We start from the raw sequence: 19,835 nt of genomic DNA, 5'->3' as shown, positions 1-19,835 counted from the left end.
GACCAAAATGTCATCAGTCCTAGCATTGAGAAACTCTGCTTCTGAGCAGGTTTGAGACTACTAGATATTTAGAAAATAGGAAATCGACGTTTTTTTCTCCCCAAGCAGTGTAAAATCCACGTATAATAGAATAATCCATACTTCCCTTAATAGACTTTGTCTTCTTTGCCTCACTAATCATCAGTCATATTCCAACACTTGTTGAAGACATAGCATTTAAAAATTAAGTAAAATTTAAAAGGTCTTACTAATACAACATAATTGAAACTGAATACAATTTCTAAAAATTTGCCATATTCCCATTTACAAAATTACACAGACATACACATTAGGAAAAATGCATCTAACATTTGCATAACTCCTTAAAATTCACTTTATTATTCCAAGTGGCCTCATTATACCCCCGAATTCAATTGCCTCCAATACATTGGTTGTGTTTAACAGTAATCTCATTTCTTGAGCTTCAGAGGTGTTCAAGATCTGTTGGTCCCCTTTTCATAGACGCTGTTAGTAACCTGCCCAGCATAGAGTAAATATGCAGTCAATTCTATTGACTAGACCATAAATAGTATGAGAATATGAAAAGCCTGCCTAGTTCACCAATGTATTTAAATACTTTACATAATATTCATCACATATAGAATCTCAATATTTATTGAATGAATGAATGAATGAAATAGATAAGTTTTTAATTTATTTTTCAATAAATATTCTGCTTTTACTACAGAATCCAAAAGATTTAAAAACTTGATATTTTGTATATTTGGAAAGCAAACACCATTTTAGGGGTAGCACAGTTGAAAGTAATTGACCAAAAATATTCATAAAACTTTGATTCTTGAGTCACACAATGTAAAAGCCTAGTAACAGGTTAATGAGCTGTTGAATAGCCTGTGATAAATAGTGAGAGGTTGAAGGGAAACCCATTAACATGTCAAAACTGCTGAGATGGAGTCCTTGTTTTGAACATTTCTTTTTCTTTGGGAAAAAAAATATTGACATCTCTCCATCTCCATTTGTGCTTTGTTCAGGAGAAAACTAGATTTTTAATTTTGCATCTGTTTGTTTATTAAATGGAACTATGTTCAAATTGCATTTAAAAGCTGCACCAAAGCTTAGAGTCTTCCAGAATCTGTTCGCAAGGGTAAGGACAAATGTACATAAAAGACCTCTGGTATTCACTGACATCACATCTTGTCATCTTAACCATATTACTAGTAAGTAATATTGCATATTTAATTTTGCTCAGAACTTAAATATGGAGAATACATAAAAAATACATTTAATATTCAAGGAAATAAATAATTCAATCAATAATAGAAACAAAAATACAAATTTAATTTTACCTTGAAATGTCATTTTCATGTTCCCTTAGCAATTCGAAGTTACAATGAGGACCTAACTGAAGACAGCATAGACAAGGAATTTATTCTTGTCTCATTCAGTTCCTTGACAGATAAGCTTGTATTTAGATATTAATTCATTGCTTTATAGTAAGTGGATAATAATAGGTGCTTTCCCTTTCATATTATGTTAGTGCAAAATGAATATTATAATTTATGTGAATGTCTTTTGAAAACCACAGATGTGAAATTCCCAATGTGTATTTTACCATTCTCTTTAAACATGTAAAGATTTTTTATGATACATGTACCATACGTTTGCTGAAATTTCCTTTAAAATATCTGGTTCTGTGATTCCACATTTTCCCACTAACAGTGATAAATTAGGACAGAAGAACTATGCTTCTGTGCATCTACTTTATAAATGCAGTATTTTTAATCACTTTTTCTAACAGTACAATATTTCAGACTATGTGAGAAGACTTTAAAATTATCTATAATTCCATTAAATATTGTAGTCGTGTCCTTCCTGACTTATACATGTAATGGGATGAAAATTATTTTATCAGCTGGTGCATTTTGGAAACATATTGTCTTTATTTAGAAGAATCATTTGATGTGCAACTTGAAAGCACTGAGTTCAAGTTTGTGAAAGAAATAACCTAGACATAGAGAAATATCTTTGTGTAAGGAAAAAAATACCCAGAAACTTAAGGATTTTAGATAGCTAAGGAGTAAGGCATAAATACAGTTAAATGTAAGTTGGATTAGAGGTTTACTACTGTAAATGTTTTTCATAATTATAAGCAATACGGTTCTAAGTTTGAGTGTCCCAACCTTTCTTTCACAATCCATCCTTACCTATCCACAAGCAGATACAATATCTACAAACATCTAGAAAGGTAAAATGTCCCTACTCATAATTATAAATTATTTTACTTTGTTTTCTTTTGTTTCAAATTTATTTATTTATTTTGAGAGAGATAGAGCACGAGCACGGCACGGGCAGAGAGAGAGAGGTAGACAGACAATCCCAAGCAGGCTCTGCACTGTCAACACAGAGCCTGACATAGAGCTTGATCTCATGAATCATGAGATTAGGAGCTTGAGCTGAGATCAATATTCAGAAGCTTCACCGACTGAACCACCTAGGCACCCATATAAAATATTTTATGTATTAAAATATATGTTGACCCAGTGTGAAGTCCTCACCTTTATCAAGTTGCTAGGTTCATCAAGCAGCAGAATATAAAACTTAGAGAATATACTTAACCTGTTCCCTTCAGCTTTAAATTAATTTCTATCCCTAAGTCCCTGTAAAACCAAACCAAACAAAACAAAACACAAAAACCTAGCAAACAGATTTTCTCAGACTTTCTTTTTGTTTGTTTTCTTATTTTATCTGATTTGTTGCAATGAAGGTAGAGTTGGCATTGGGGCTAATGGGGAAGAATTTGGTGACATATGATTAATTTTCACTTACCAAGTCAGGTGCTGAAAAACATTTTAAGGATTGAATTTACCTCCAGAATTATGAATGTCAGTGAAATGTAAGAATTTTTTTAGCTTTTCAATGTCATTCTTTAAAGGAATAAGTCCCTTACTAATCTGGAATGTCTGACTTTTTTTTTTCAATGAATAATTAAATGTACTCATTGAAATGCAATTCAGATCCTCACTGCTCTGCTCAAGACTTTTGATGCTTCCTATTTTCATCCAAATATATTCCAGTGTCTTTATGTAGAACATAAGAACTCTAGTATCTTGTAGTGTCCCTGACCTCATGTCCTACTTCTCTATTCCTCTCTCAATGGGCTGCACATAAACTAGTCAAAGTCCAGCCAGGATTTTTACTTGTTCCCCTTGTTTGGGACATGCCTATTCCAGATCATGCCACGGACACTAAAAAGGAACAATTGAAAACTTTGACTATAAGTTTGACTATCAATATGCATTTCATTTATCAAATATATCTTAAAGTTTGGGAAGGTTTCATTAAAAATAACTAATTTAATTGCAGTTAGTCAGTGAAAGGTTTATTTTCTTTTCTAGGAGAAAATAGATATTTTAAATATTTTACCATGAATCTGTTGATTTCTTAGGAAGGTGTGTTTCAATATATATTTTGAATAAATCCTCAGAAATATAGAGAGGCATCTAAAAAAATGTTTTAACAGTTCTCAAAAATTATTTTTACATTTCATACAGCCAGAGAATGTACAATTTTTTTAAAGTTACCAAATAAAATGAAAAGCTAAAGGAATATTCTAAGGTAAATATCAACAGCAGTTACTGATTTTTTAGAAGAGATATATTTTGAATTTCCCCCACAAGACCACTTCTCTCGTTTGACTACTTCTCAGTCAATTCATACTTTCTATACTTTTAAAATGCATATTAATTTTAGCTTACTATGTTAATATTAAAAAGATATAATATTTGTAATTGCATGTTTTTTTATATCTCACTTATTAATTCCTTGAAAAATAGTGGTTAATTCAATTAGACATCCAGCAACACTTTGCAACAAATAAATTGAAAAATACATTTTTGGTCATTCAAGTGTATTGACCCATTCAAGTGTATTAGCAATATGAAAATAGTTGGATAAATTACTAGTATTTCTTTATTTTTGTGGGTTTACAAGGCTTTACACACTATTTATTCTTCACAGAAATCAACTGTGCTTGCAAGTACTTTGTTAGTCTTAAATTTCTTTCCCATTAAATGCCAAAAACTGGATATGTTTATTGTTACACTAAAGGAAAGAATGCACTATCTCAAGAATGATTTTTAGTAGCAAGAATCACATATTTCCTATTATATAGAAAAAAGATTGAGACAATGTACAGATTTGAAAGTAGGTTATTTCTTATGTATAGTCTATAATGGGTTATGTATAGAGTATAACGGGTAGGCTAACTGAGAAAACATAAGTAATAAGCAACACTTTGTTCTGGGAAGAGTTTGTATATGAAATGTGCTGCCAACTTGTCAATATTTTAAAAATAAATAATTTGAGCAAATATTTTATCCAACATAACAGTCTGAAAGTTGTGAAGTAGACAGATTATTTCTAATTTCTTTGCAGGTGTTTTATAGATATCATTATGCTAGAAAACAATTGAGCAGTATAGATATGAATTTTCAGTATATGTATTTTGAGCCAAAGACATAACTTTTGGATTATTAAATCTTTCTAATTGGGAAATGTTTTTGCATTACAGAATCACTATAAGTCTTTCACTTGAATTCGGTTATAATCAGTAAGCCATAATGACTAGGAACTTCCAATTGGTTCAGGGGAAAAATAGCAGTCCATGGTAGCAAAGACACCTGTATCTCAATGTCAGATCTGCCATTTAATAGCAGAAAACTAGGCATGTTGATTAACCTCTAGGTGCTTTACTTTTCATTGTTAAGTAGGGCATGATAACTCTTGCCTCACAGGATTGTTATGGTTTATGTAAACAACATGTCACAAGGTACATGAATATTAAGATAAAGCTACATGTCTTTGTATTAATCATGTTAATCAGATAAAGAAATGGTACAAGTTCAAAAATAGTACCAAAAGCCGAAGAAAAAGTAAAAGTCATTTTATGACAAAATATTAAAGATAAATTCAAATAAATCACAGTTGTTATGCAGTATAGGTTTTACAAATCTTAAAAGACAATTGTCATAAATAGAAGGTATTGTCACGCTAGGGCGTTCCGGCTAAATATAGAATTCTAGTCACAAGAGCTTCCAACCAGTCTCACTGCTTCTATCCTTGGCCTTCTATTGTTTATTCTTAACAAAACAATAATAATGTTCCTTTCAAGACAATTAGACATGTTCCTTGACTCCAAACCATCTAGTGGCTTCACAATTTACGCAAAATGAAAGATGTCATTTCATAAGCTACATTGCACTGCTTCATGTCATTCTGGGCCACTTCTCCAATCTGATATTACACCTGTCTCTGTCTCACTCATTTCATTTCAGACACACAAATTACCCTGTGTTTATGAAACAATCAAGGGATAGTTCTGCCACAGAGCCTTTTACCATACTGTTCCCTCTGCCCCAAAAACCTCTTCCCTGGCTATCCAGATAATTCATTCCCATACTTCAAGTCTCTGCTGACATGGACCTTTATCGGTTGACCTCCAGTTGTCATTTTTCTCTTTACTTCTCTTCATTTCACATATCGCTATCAAAATTCATTCATTCATTCATTCATTCATTCATTCATTCATTCATGTTTATTGTCTCTTGCCTCACCCACACTAGAAAGTAACTGTGAAAGCAAATGCTAAATAATTTTTAATTCTCAGTAATAGTTACATAGAGTGTCTCAGAATATATTTACTGTATGAATAAATATGCTTTAATTTTTAATTTAAGATTATCCATGTGCTTCTTTTTAACCCCTTCATGCTTGGAATAACTTATTACTATTTCCATATACAGTTTTATGTTATGTTCTTTTTAAACCTCTAAAGCAATAATAGCTATTAAATCTTTGAATTCTACTTTTAAATATTTTGTATTTTAAATACAGAAGTCTTACTTATTTCATAACTTAAATTATGGATCCAACATAAAGTTTATGAACAGTTCAGAAGGTCGTGTTTTACAATTGAGATCCATAAAGTTTTTCTTGTATATACATATATACTCTGACAGAGAATAATTCTATCCTTCAGTTCTTAGAATATTTACAGTCAAACAACTTTGCTTTAAATTGTGGTTAATGCAGTTTCTCAATGAATCCATTATATAGTTTGAATATAAGTGTAATAAAAAATGCATATGTTTAATAAAAGTAGAGCAGTAAACCACCTCTATTTCAAGTAATCAACATTTCATTAATAAATATAACCCATGTACTAATATTTCTTATGCATTAAAAATAGTACTGATACGTTTCAGTAAACATCTAATAAAATCAAAATAAATTATAAGAGTTTCTATAAGATTTATCATTCCTCCACTCTTTCTTCACACAGTTTACTTATACCAATGTTCTCCTGGGTGCCAGGACTCTGCTATGCACTGAAAGTGATGTGTGAAGGTGGGGCATATACAATAAGGGTGAAAATGTTTTTGCCCTTACCTTCAAAATAATAGCACTCTCTTAGAGAAGACAGAAAGAGAAATAAGTAGTTTCAAAATTATGGTAATTACCAAAACAGGGGGGAAATTTTTCAAAGTGCTAACAGGATTAAGCAACAGTCCCCCCCAACCCCAAATCTGGGAAATACAACTAAAGGAAACATATACCTTCAGTGGGTATGGAAGGTATTCACCATGCAGAAACTTAGATCTGAAGGTCATAGAAACAATACTGGGCAAAGAAAATGCTCAAAGAAAGTTAATAAAATATCCATACTTTAGTGATATTTAATATGAAGTTTAAATGTATTATCAATATTCAAAAGTCAAAACAAATAAACAATTTAAATGCATTTTCCCCTCCCTTTTCCAGACTCTTATTTTCAAGGCTTTTAAGCCCAAAGGATAAAAAAGGAAATAAAATGGCTGTACAATATTCACTTGCTTATTTTAGTTTGTATATAATTATTCTGATGCACACATATGTGAGGCTAATATTTGCCAAATTGGCAAACTTTCCTTTCTTCTTTATAATTTCATTGCTAAAAATTCACCAAATTTTTTATAAATGAAATAAACATTTCAGATTTATCCTCATAAGTGAAGAATATTTTTTCACTTGAAACAATTAGGATTTACTTCTATAGATCACATTGAGTCTGGCAGGAAAGCCATTGCTACAGCTGCACTCACTTCAGTGAATTACTTTTTAATTACCAACAATTCTCTTCATTTGGCTTGGATGACCAGACAAGCATCTGGGAATTAAAAAAAAAAAAAAAAAAATCTCTCTAACATAAGATCTTTTCTTAGCTGTACAAATCCCATTTTTGTTTTTGTTATTTTTAACCAAAATAGGGCCATAATTTTTTCTTTCAATACTACTAAATAAATTTAGGCAGGATTCCATAGCAACACTCAGTACAGAAAAATCTAAATAAATAAGGTCAGGCAAAGCCTAGTAATTAAATCAGCAGGGCTGAGATCTCTCCCTAGTGGAATTTTTAAATCTCAATGCCAATTGGCCCAACAGTCTTAGAAGAGTACTTTTGCATCTGAGTTATTTCTGTCATGGAGGGCTGGGTTACCTTTCAGGGTTGTAACATTTCCACTGGCTCCAGCTTCTTCCTGATAGCTGAGGAATAACTTCCTTGGATCATCCATGAGGCTGGAAACATCGCTCCTTTTTTCAACGAAGCTGGCCAACTGGAGCGAAGAAGAAATTCAAAACAGTGTTTTTCCATCTCAAAATTAAGAAAAAAGAAGGCCAATCCCACAGGGAGGTTTTAACATCTTCAGATATTCAGCTTGTAGAAGAGCCTCACACAGTGTCTGTTGGTTAGTTCCCAAATAACAGCCTGTTAAGGGAGCTTACACTTCTTGTCTGTTACGAGACGAGGGCCATTATGTTCAGCATCTGCCAGTGCTTCTCCCTTCTTTATGTATCTTCAGACTGTATTTTAAAACAGAAACTTTCTAAAAGAAACCACGTCTTTCTCTTCAATGTTTAAAAAAACTGTATTTGGTAAATCAGCTCCTAATTCAACATATAATATTTTCATCAGCTTAATAATTAAGAAGGCAGAAATACCATTTAATGTTTCAAAACCAGATAAAGTTATTTACCATTCCATAATTAGTTATTGAATGTTGACATTAAAAATAACCTTAGCAGCATTTAATTCTCTGTACCGTTCACTCCTTCTAACACTCCTTTTTTGGGTGCTTGGGTGGCTCAGTCAGTGAAGCTTCTGACTCTTGGTTTTGGCTCAGGTCATGATCTCATAGTCATGAAATCGATCCCCACATCAGGCTGGGTGCTGGGTATGGAGCCTGCTTAAGATTCTCCCTCTCCCTCACCCACCCCATCCCCCCTTTCTCTCAAACACAGACACACACACCAAAGAAACAAAAACATTCCTTTTTGCTTCTAAGAATTCATATCTATCTCAAGCAGCCTTTACAGACTGACTTCTCTCACTTAGTAATGTGCATTTACGTTTCTTCCATGTCTTTTCAGGGCATAATAGCTCATTTCTTTTTAATGCTGAATAATATCCCATTGTCTGGATGTTCCACAATTTATGTATCCATTCACCTACTAAAATATACCTTGGTTACTTCCAAGTTTTAACAATTACAGATAAAGCTGTTATAAACATCCATGTGCAGGGTTTTTTGTAGACATTTTTTTTAACCTCTTTGGATAAATACCAAGGAGCATGATGTCTGGATCTTATGGTAAGAATATGTTTGATGTTGTGAGAAACTGCCAAATATCTTCCCGAGTGGCTGTGCCATTTTGCATTCCCACCACCTATGCATGAGTGTTCCTACTTCTCTGCATCCCTCACCAGCATTTGGTGTTGTCAGTGTCCCCAATTTTGGCCAAAGAAATAGATGTGTAGTAGTAGCTCACTCTGATTTGAATTTTCATTTCTCTTATATAATGTGCAATATCTTTACATATGCATATTTGTCATAGGTACCTGTTCTTTGATGAGGAGTCTGTTAAGGTTTGGTCCATTTTTTAATGAAGTTGTTTGTTTTCTTCTTGTGTAGTTTTAAGAGTTCTTTACATATTTTGGATAATAGTCCTTTATCAGATAGGTCTTTTACAAATATTTTCTCCCAGTCTGTGGCTAATGTTCTCACTCTCTTGATATTATCTTTCACAGAGCAGAAGTTTTTAATTTGATGAAGTATAGCTTATCAATTATTTGTTTCATGGATCATATCTTTGATGCTGTGACTAAAAAGTCATAGATATACCCAAAGTTATCAAGATTTCTTCTCTATTATCTCTTATGATCTTCATAGTTTTGCATTTTACTTTTAGGTCTTTTATCCATTTTGAGTTAATTTTTGTAAAGGTGAAAGGTCTGTGTCCAGATTTATTTTTTTATTTATAATATTATATACTTATTTATTTTATATTTATGTATATATAAAAATATATATATAACATTTTATAATATTATATATATTATATAATATTATATAAATATTATATATATAATATTTATATAAATATTTATATAATAAATATTTATATATATTTATTTATATATAAATAAATATTTTAATATTATATATATAATATTTATATAATATTATATATATATAATATTTATATAATATTATATATATATAATATTATATAAATATTATATATATATATATATATTGCATGTGAATGGCCAGTTCATCACCATTTATCAAAATGACGATTTTTGCTTTGTTGTATTCCCATTACTCTTTTGTCAGTGATTAGTTGATTATATTTGTGTAGAACTATTTCTGGGCTCTTTATTATGTTCTAATGATCCATTTGACTATTTTTTCACCAATACCATACTCACTTGATTACTGTAGCTTTATAATAAGAGTTGAAGTTGGGTAATGTCTGTTCTCAGCTTTGTCCTTCTTCAATATTGTATGGGCTATTCTGGGTCTCTTGCCTTTCTGTATGATTAGTTTGTTGATATCCACAAAATAACTTGCTGGGATTTTGAGTAGGATTACATTAAATCCATAGCTCAAGTTGGGAAGAATGGACATTTTGACAATATTGAGTTTTCCTATCCATGAACATGCTATATTTCTCCATGTATTTAGTTCTTCCTTGAAGTCAGAGTTTGATAGTTGTCCACATATAAATCTTGTACATATTTTGTTAGATTTATATCTAAATATTTCATTTTTAGGTATTAAGGTAAATAATATCACCTTTTTAATATCAAAGTCCACTTGTTCTTTGCTTATATATAGGAAAGCAATTAAGTTTTGTATATAAATCTTGTATTCTGCAAATGGTTATTATCCCTTATCAGTTCCAAGAGTTTTGTTGTCTCTTCTTTTGGATTTTCTACATAGATAATCAGGTCATCTGTGAACAAAGACTGTTGTTATCTTTCCATTCTCAATCTGTATATCTTTTATTTCCTGTTTTTGTCATTTACATTAGCTAGAAGTTCCAGTAGGATGTTGAAAAAGAGTAATGAGAAGGAACTCCTTGCCTTGTTGGAAAAGTTTTGAATTTCTCAGCATTAAGTATGATGTTGGTTATAAGTTTTTTTAGGATATTCTTTATCAAATTGAACAAATTCTCTTTTTTAGCTTATTGATATGATGGATTGAGTTAAATGATTTCCAAATGTTGAACCAGCCTAATATATGTAGGATAAATCCCACTTGATTGTGGCATACAATTCTCTTTGTATATTGTTGGAGTGAATTAGCTAATATTTTGTCAAGTAAAATAAAAGTTTAAGAAGCATATGACTATCATTTTATTTCCCTCTATCAATTATTGCTGCCATTACAATATCTGTGTGCTTCAAATAACATCCTTACCTTCTATAACAAGTGCAAGGCCAAGTTCCAGAAAAGGATTTAAAAAATTATTCTGTTCCTACTATCTACAGAGAGACTGCTTGCATCTACATTGGTATAAGTGAACAATTAACAATGGGCTTAGAAATGTTTCTTCAAATGATAATGCCACTTAAGCCTTTATCATAATAATTTCTTTAGTGCAAATTTAGTACCAAAAAGTATTATGACAATGCAAAGGAAATGATTCATGTCATTTACTGTAGTATGAATATGTGAGATCCCATGTATTTACTGAGTGAGAAAAATACATACGCTATGCTTGACAATTAACAATATATTATTTTATTTTTAGAAACTTTGAGTTGCAGACTAAAAGCGCAATGTGCTAGCAGTTTTAAGAATGTTATACTGTGTGAAGGGTAATAGTCTATGACATACCTGTGGAATGTACTGCCAGTTTCATATCAATTATATGAAAAGTAAAACTGTTTACAAATCAAATGATCCCCTTTGAGTTCAAGCTCTCAAACTGTGAATACCAAGGGAGATTTCTTGGCATGTAGACTTCTTCCACTTGTTCTAAGATGAAACAGAAGTGTGAACCAGAAAAGATGTGATTTTTAGTGTTACACAGAAAGCATGTACTTGAAAACTTTGCATGATAAAAATATCAATATGCCCAATTAGGTGTTGAATACTTTAAATATTTCCCTGTAGCGGTCTGAGATTTTTGTCTGAATTTCTTTATCAAAAAAAAAAAAAAAAGAAGAAGAAGAAAAATCAGTTGCTTAATTTACAAATTCATAATAGGCAAATAGAAGAATTAGTCGATGATATAAGGAATCCAAGTTAAATAAAATGCTGTTGGGTTTAATCTTGTTTAGCTTTATTAAAATTAACTTGATTGATTGGAATCTTTGAATTTCTATGCAATGCATTTCAGTTAAGCCATAAAAGCAGGTTTAAGGAAGTAGCTCAATGGAACCATAGTAGCTGAGTTTATTCACTTTTCTCATGTATATTATTTATAAGTAAGGATAACATAGGAAGTGGTAAAAATGAGGTATATGCCACTTTAAGTTATTAATGTAAGACCTGAAACATTAAGTACTGAGCACCTTTTCTTGACCTGTTCTTCTTCTCCCCTTAGATTTAATAAAGGAGTTACCTTGTTAGTAAAATTGATTGAAATGGAGGTGATACTTGATTCAGTTGGATTCAGAGTAGATTAATACTGAAAGTAATATTTTTCACTGGCAAAGGAAACTAATGATAAAACGTCTAGGTTTGGTGTCTTTCTTGATATAAAGAAACACAATAAAAGAGGAACTGATCTAAACGGAAAAAAAGTATTTAGGAAAAAGTCATGGCAGTACACAAATCATGGTTTCTCAAAAGTCTCTAAAATAATTTCTAGGGGTGCCTGAGTGTTTCAATCGGTTAAGCATCCAACTCTGGTTCAGGTCATGTTCTCATGGTTCGTGGGTTTGAGCCCTGTGTCGGGCTCTGTGCTGACAACTCAGAGCCTAGAGCCTGCTTCATATTGTGTCTCCCTCTCTCTCTGTCCCTCCCCTACTCGCGTTCTGCCTCTTTCTCTCTCTCTCTCAAAATAAATAAACATTAAAAAAATTTTTTTTTCAACGTTTTTTATTTATTTTTGGGACAGAGAGAGACAGAGCATGAACGGGGGAGGGGCAGAGAGAGAGGGAGACACAATCGGAAACAGGCTCCAGGCTCTGAGCCATCAGCCCAGAGCCTGACGCGGGGCTCGAACTCACGGACCGCGAGATCGTGACCTGGCTGAAGTCGGACGCTTAACCGACTGCGCCACCCAGGCGCCCTAAAAAAATTTTTTTAAGTCAATGTTTAAAAACAAAATAAAATAATTTCTAAAATGTTCCTTGGAGCCTGAGATTTAGTATATTTCTCTTATTTTTTAAGCTATGTTAAGAAGGATTTCTATCACTTGCAACCAAGAGTACAAATACATTAAGTTTAAACAAGACCAAACAGACTTTAATTTTGAGATACATTTTTTACTATCAAAATAGCAAAAATAAGTGACTCCCTTTAAAAATAAATTAAAAATATTAATGCTCTTAATAAATAAAAACAAATCTTGAAACAAAAATAAGTGACTGCTTTTAAATATAGATTTTAAAAATATTAATTTATTTAAAATATAAATTTTAAAAATATTCATTATCTTAATATATAATAAAAATCTTTAGGAACCAAATTTACAAAGTAAAAGCACAATCAATACCAGACCATTATTAAGCCACAAAATTATTTTAAAAGTTAAGATAGCTTAATTTCATGAAAACAGTTTACTTTTTCCTTCAGTTTGGATGTCTTAAAGAAGCTATCCCCAAATATTTGTTTTAAAAACCTATGATTAACAGCATTTTACCACTGGGAATAATCCTTAGATAAACATTTTAATTATTAATTGCATGATTTGGGCAACATTTAGAAATAAATAGTTATTCTGGAGGCATTTGGAAATAAACTGTTCAGCCATGAAAGATTTTGTTTTTAAATGATGATACAGTGAAAGAAGTACCCAGCTGTTAATTATTTCTTGTGATAGAGTACAAGTTTCAAAGACTTATAATTAACTTTCTTGTGCATTTTTAGGATACTTCAGAATGCTCTAATTGATATGATATTCAATTTGGGAACTGAGACATTACCCAACTAACTATCCTGGAATAAATTTGTTAACATACTAATGGGTTTTGTGGGGTTTCCCACAAGGCCAACAATCTTCCCTCATTTTTTTGGTGAGATAGCCCCCACATTTACTTTAAGTTACTATTTATTTCCAATTCTCTTTCCATTTTTTTCAGGTATAATCAATTTTACCTGTGGCTCTAGGGACAGGAATATGACCCAGCATTGGCAACTCAGAATAACTGACCAGAAAATTGGTTACATAATGTGACTAGTGGCTATGAGACAAGATCTCTGGACTTTTCTTTGTCTATGCATATAGGGAGGCAGACTCTACTTTTCATGTGGACTTGTTTTCTGGAGGGCACCATCCATCAGGAACTACCATGGTCTCACTGCATGCTGGCACTGCATGGTAATACCTTATCTGACCACGATGCCAGCCATAAAGCCAACAGAGGGTCCTGGGACTCATTGGAGCACTTAGGTCCAGTTTCACTAAACACTGGACTTTGAGCAACGTAACTTCTAAGTTCCATTTTACTTAAAGACGTTTATATTGGGTTTTCCTTCCTATTGTATTTATTTTCATTTTTTACTATTTTAAAAAATGTATTAATTTTGAAAATTAGTGAGCAAGTAGGGGAGGGGCAGAGAGAGAGAGAGGGAGAGACTTCTAAGCAGTCTCCATGTTGTCAGTGTAGAGCCTGATGTGGGGTTCAATCCCACGAACCGGGAGATCATGACCGCAGCCTGAGACCAAGAGTCAGACACTTTAATTGACTGAGCTACCCAGGCGCCCCTCCTTTCAATTGTGTTTAAAAAGTAATTAACTGGAAAACTGAGACTCCAAAAACAATGTAGAATCTAAGTGACAAACTTCCAGGATCATGAGTTCAATTACCACTTGGGATATTGGTCTCTCTCACAACTACCTCTCCTTTTTTATTTTCTTTCCTTTTGTCAATTCCTATTTCCAAAGCAATATAGTATTAGCCCTCAAAACCATATGTATATACAATAGTCTACCTCCTTGATAGTGCTAGCTATATCACAAGAGGAAATATGACCAAAGCTGACCCAAATATATTCAGATTTAAGAAAAAACTATAATATTGGGAGATCTCAGAGTATCCTCTGTTGGCAATATAGCTTAAAAAACAGATGAGTAGGAAGTGAGGAACTGTGTGGAAATGTAGTCTTATATTAAATTTATCTCACCCTCTTTTAATATATGTCCACTGACTCCATTTGCTTCTTAATACCATATTGTCCTGCCAAGTGTATTACCCAACTTAAAGGCAATTTCCATTTCTTTTGAGGCTATGTTGGAGGCAGAAATCATAAAATGTGGAGGGTCTGTTTGTTATTCCACACATGATGACACATAGCTTCCAAGTTTATTTTCTCTGTTTTCCTGCCTTATTCTGTTCCATTGCTTTCTTATCTTAGACTCCCATTCCCTGCTGTGTTTATTCTATGATCTTCCAGCAGCATCAGAGGGAGCTGGAATAAAAATAAAATTTTTATAGTGTTGTAATTAGAGTAACAGGTAGAGAGATCAGTGAATACATGGCTCAGTGCTAAATTCTTGCAGATGTTTCTGACTGAATTCTTGCCAACTGAATTTGAAAGCAATGTATGTATGACTGTTTCAGAGAACCACAGACAATCAGCTCTCCCGTTCTGCACTTTTGGGTCCAAGTTACTTACAAGCAACATAATAAAATAACTTACATCTCTCCAGTTGGTTGAGCTAGAGAACACATACTCAAACAGGGTGACTTTTTCAAATCTCATTTTTGAAACTTTGTCAAAAGCATGATTATGTTATTATTATAAGCAAAATTACCCTTTAAAACATAATTATCTGAGTTTCAAACATCTGTTGATAATTAGTTCTCTTATTCATACAAACTTATTTTTAGTCCAGAATTGTCCCAGGCGTTGTGGATTGTGAGATTATTTAGGGACTTAGATAAAAGTATAGATATCCTTAGACTCATCCCAACATTAACACACAAGGATCTAGGGTAGATGTATAAGTCTTCTTAGCAATTCTTATACTCGAGTAGATTTGTGAAACAATGATTTGGTCTTAGTGTCCACTTTATCTTTTACAACTAATCACTAATCAAGAGTATCTGTGTCCTTTGATCTGTTCCTCAGTTACTTCAAGCTCTCACTTCTGCCTGTGTCCTTTGTATAAACTATTGTTCCTAGAATTGTATTCCTTTCCCCTTATTTTTGTTTCCTGAATACAGAATGTGCAGTATTATTGTGAAATTACTTTTTGTTTGCATATGCTACATAGTACGGGAAAAAAATTGGCTTTGACACATATTTTGTCATTTACTTCAGTTTCTCAGCAACTCACATGCTTTTTTCTTTACATCAGCTTGTGTTCCTGTTTGTTATTGGAAGTCTATCTAGATCTAGCTTCTCAAAGAATCATCCAAAAGACTAGAGAACAAGGAAATTGTCAGGAAAAAGGAAAAGTAGGCAATGTGAAATGAATTTCACAAAAATGGACTTTTCTGGATGTTCTCACTTCATTGGCTCCCGACATCACCTCTAATCTCCACACCACTACTGTGATTGGCCACTGATTTTTAAGCTATACTCACAATATTTACAGCTCCAGGAAAGAGCACTGAAGCGGGCTGTATGTTCACTTCCAGCTCTCCAGTAGCTGAAAAGAGAAAATGGGGAGCCCTTCTTTTTTCCATAGTGTAGGTAAAGAAGAATTCAGAATAGCATAGTAGTAGACTAACTTAAAATAGGTAGTGTATTCATATCCTGAGTAACAAAAATAAGACAAATAACTATAATAGTGCGAAACTTAATTGCTCAAGATCCATATAAATCCTTCTTCCCATATATAAGCTTCCAAACGAAAAAATTGCTCTCAAGAAGCATCTAATCTATCTCCTTTCAATGCAAAATTTATGCATATGTGACTATGTGACCCAAAGGGGGGCAAACTCAATATTATCACATAGAATGCTAAGTGTCCAGATAACTCGGCATTGTCCATTTCTTTTCTAGTTCTGATCTGATGCTGTCTATATATTATCTCACACACAGATTAAGTTGTATAGCAATATGCTTGTGTTTAACCACAAGTGATATGATCTATATATAGTTTGGTGGAAGAAACTACTAAAAAAGTATGTAGATAGATTTAGATATCTCTGAAAAGAAAAGCAATTAAATTAATATTAAGAAAAGATAATTCCTCACTTCTGCAGCTCGTTACTGATTCATAGTTGGAATTCCTGATCATTCTTCATTAAATATACAACACCCCCTTTGATTCCAATCTGGAACTCAACCGGTTCTAAGACTTTTTTATATAACATAAACATTTACCTCTGAAAGATCTGAGCCCATGGTGGTACCACTTATGTACTGTTACAGTAATCTTTCATTGACATTCATCATTATATTTAAAAAAATGGTGAAGCATTCCCATAATAAATTGGCTCCATCCCATCCAAACTTTCCCATGTATCTAATCTGTGGAAATCACTGAAATCAATATCAAAATTCCCATTTTCTTCAAATGGCATCAGAAGCATCAAAAAGTAACTTGTTGTCACATTATCTAATTCAATGGAGTCATAAATCCACTAGTGGAAGCCTGTCTTTGAAGTACTAAAATCTCTAAATTGCACAAGATGACAGTCATGAACATAATAAACAAGTATTTTTTGAATGGATACTATGGGAAGTCATACTATGTGATACTATGTGAATGAGTAACTATCGGAGGTGTTATGCCCTACTTCTATTTCTTAACTTTCAGATCTGTGCAGAATACATTCTATACAATGCATGATGTTGTTTACAGCTGATCCCTGATTGGGAAACCTAATGATTTCTGTAGACTCTAACCCAATTCCTTCCTTATGATGCTCTAAAAAGAACTCCTCAGTCAAAAGCAATGCTCTATAAAATACTACAGTGGTTTGTCATCATTTAGTCAGTGTATGGACTTGTTACTAACAAAGACATGAAGGCAGATAAAGTATTTTGAAAACCTGAATGAGTACCTCTTTGAGAATAAATTGCTACTTTCTCTAAGGTTAAAGGCGTAAATAAAATTGACCTGATTCAAGGCTTCTCTTACTTAGCATATTATACAATATTAGGCTCTTGAGGTTGCTTATTTCTACTAGTAATATTAATTATTCAGTGGCAGCCATAACTGAAATAACCTTAGTTATGGAAAGTCCATGCCATTGATTTTCTGTATAACCTCCTATTTGCAAAACTGTCTCTTTGTGAGGTCTTTGTGGAAGCACTGCAGTGGCAGGTGAAGGAGGCTCGCTTACATATTTAGCTTAAGTAAACTTGTCCAGCTGATAATTAAAATCTCCTCTGGCATAGTGGGCTTTGAATAAGAATTCGCATGTGATGCAAATATTTTTCACACTCTGAGCCATTATACAAATTCTCTCTGCAAGAATCCTCATTGTTTCTAATTGTTCAACTTGCTTCTTTCATTTCCTTGATTATCCAACAATAACTACCCTTGCTATGAACTATTGGATATTCCTAACTCATGCCTTATCTATTTCCAAACAAAGTGGATGACAAGATGTACTACTCTAAGGAATAGCTCTTGAAAATATGCATCCCTCGGTCCCATTGCCTTCAGAAGCACTCCTGAATAAGCTATACTGTCAACACAGCTCATTTCTGGCTATTTTATTGGTATGTAAGGTGGAGTCATCAATAAAATGTTACTTTACACTTCCTCTGTCAGATGACCAAGGAAATTCCTTATGAGAAAGGTATGAGTTGAAGACAAGTTACCTGGTAGAAATAATCATGATGGGAAGGTTAATGACATAGTCTGATCATGTAACTTATTTGTGCGTATCAAGAAATTACATATATAGTTATCCCTTGAACAACATGGGGTCAGGGGTACCAACGCCCCACACAGTCAAAAACACATATATAACTTTTAACTCCTCAAAACTTTAGCTGCTGAAAGCTACTGTTGCTATTGGTTACTGTTGACTTACCAATAACATAAATAGCCAATTAACAAGTATTTTGTTTATATGTGTATTATAAACTATATTCTTGCAATAAAGTAAGCTAGAGAAAATAAAATGTTATTAAGAAAATCATAAAGAAGAGGGGGCACCTCGGTGGTTCTGTCAGTTAAGCGTCCAACTTCCGGCTCAGGTCATGATCTCACAGTCTGTGAGTTCGAGCCCCACGTCATGCTCTGTGTTAACACATCAGAGCCTGGAGCCTGTTTCGGATTCTGTGTCTCCCTCTCTCTGATCCTCCCCCACTCGTGTTCTGTCTCTCTAGCTCTCAAAAATAAATAAAACATAAAAAAATTTTAAAGAAAATCATAAGGAAGAGAAAATATTTTTTCAGTATTGTACTGTAAAACAAATATCTGTGTAAGTGGACTCAGGCAGTTCAAACCTGTGTTTTTTGAAGTTCAACTTTATATCTCAAGTTTTTGTATAGGACGATAATTACCCAAAATTATGTCAGTTCAAAAAAATAATTCACAAAGAACATTAAGGGTCATATGACAATGTGATAAGCATTCTCGATTTCAGTTTTTGTAACTTTCATGGACTTATTAACAACCTGAAAGCTATTTCTGAAAATGATCATGGATACATGCAAAAGACGGCATAGTCTTGCTTCTAAACTAAGAAGTCTCCACTGTGGTTTCCAATTGTGGTTTGTTATAGCCTCTGTCCATCACTCTGAAATGTCATAAATGCTTGAGTGGTACTCAGTTTGCTGGGTCAAAGAACCACTTGACAGATTCACTTTTTTTTCTTTTTAAGTTTATTTATTTATTTTGATAAAGACAAAGACAGCACGAGTGGGGAAAGGACAGAGAAAGAGGGAAAGAGAAAATCCCAAGTAGACTCCACATTGCCAAGTTGCAGAGCCCCACGTGGGGCTTGATGCAGGACTTGAACCCACGAACCGGGAGATCATGACCTGAGCCAAAACCAAGAGTCAGACACTCAACCAAATAAGCCACCTAGGCGCCCCACAACAGATTCACTTTTAACTAGAGAAGTTTACCTTGCTATTGGTCTCAGGCTTGCCTGTCTTTCAGATCACAAAGTAAAAAGATTGAGTCAAACCTCTATGTCTCTTTTGTAGTGGTAGTGAGCAAAGGTGTGGCAATTTATTCTATGTTGTGGAAGAATCATATAACCTTCCCTGAAATGAAAGTCGTACATATTTTGTGGAGTACATTTTCCACTCTTTGACAAATGTATTACCATGTCATTTAAATTATTTATTAATTTGAATGCTTCAGTCCTATCAGCATGATGCAATCAATATCGTGGGTCCATGTGTTGATGTCCTTTGGAA

The 19,835-nt window shown here is 33.0% G+C and overlaps 1 long non-coding RNA gene across 3 annotated transcripts in view; it reads right to left on the bottom strand.

Annotated features, from left to right (window-relative positions):
- Positions 1 to 8,044, bottom strand: part of LOC106969595 (uncharacterized) — a 56,352-nt gene extending 48,308 nt beyond the window's left edge. The window contains exon 1 of one of the 3 annotated variants that reach the window (XR_008296159.1): positions 7,535 to 8,044. This is a non-coding gene — a long non-coding RNA (uncharacterized LOC106969595). The remainder of the gene's footprint in view (positions 1 to 7,534) is intronic. The other 2 variants (XR_008296156.1, XR_001429371.3) reach the window with 2 other exon arrangements.
- Between the last annotated feature and the right edge of the window lie 11,791 nt (positions 8,045 to 19,835).

This window comes from Acinonyx jubatus, chromosome A1, assembly GCF_027475565.1.
Source record: "Acinonyx jubatus isolate Ajub_Pintada_27869175 chromosome A1, VMU_Ajub_asm_v1.0, whole genome shotgun sequence".
NCBI lineage: Eukaryota > Metazoa > Chordata > Mammalia > Carnivora > Felidae > Acinonyx > Acinonyx jubatus.
This window is presented reverse-complemented; position numbering and strand designations above follow the sequence as displayed.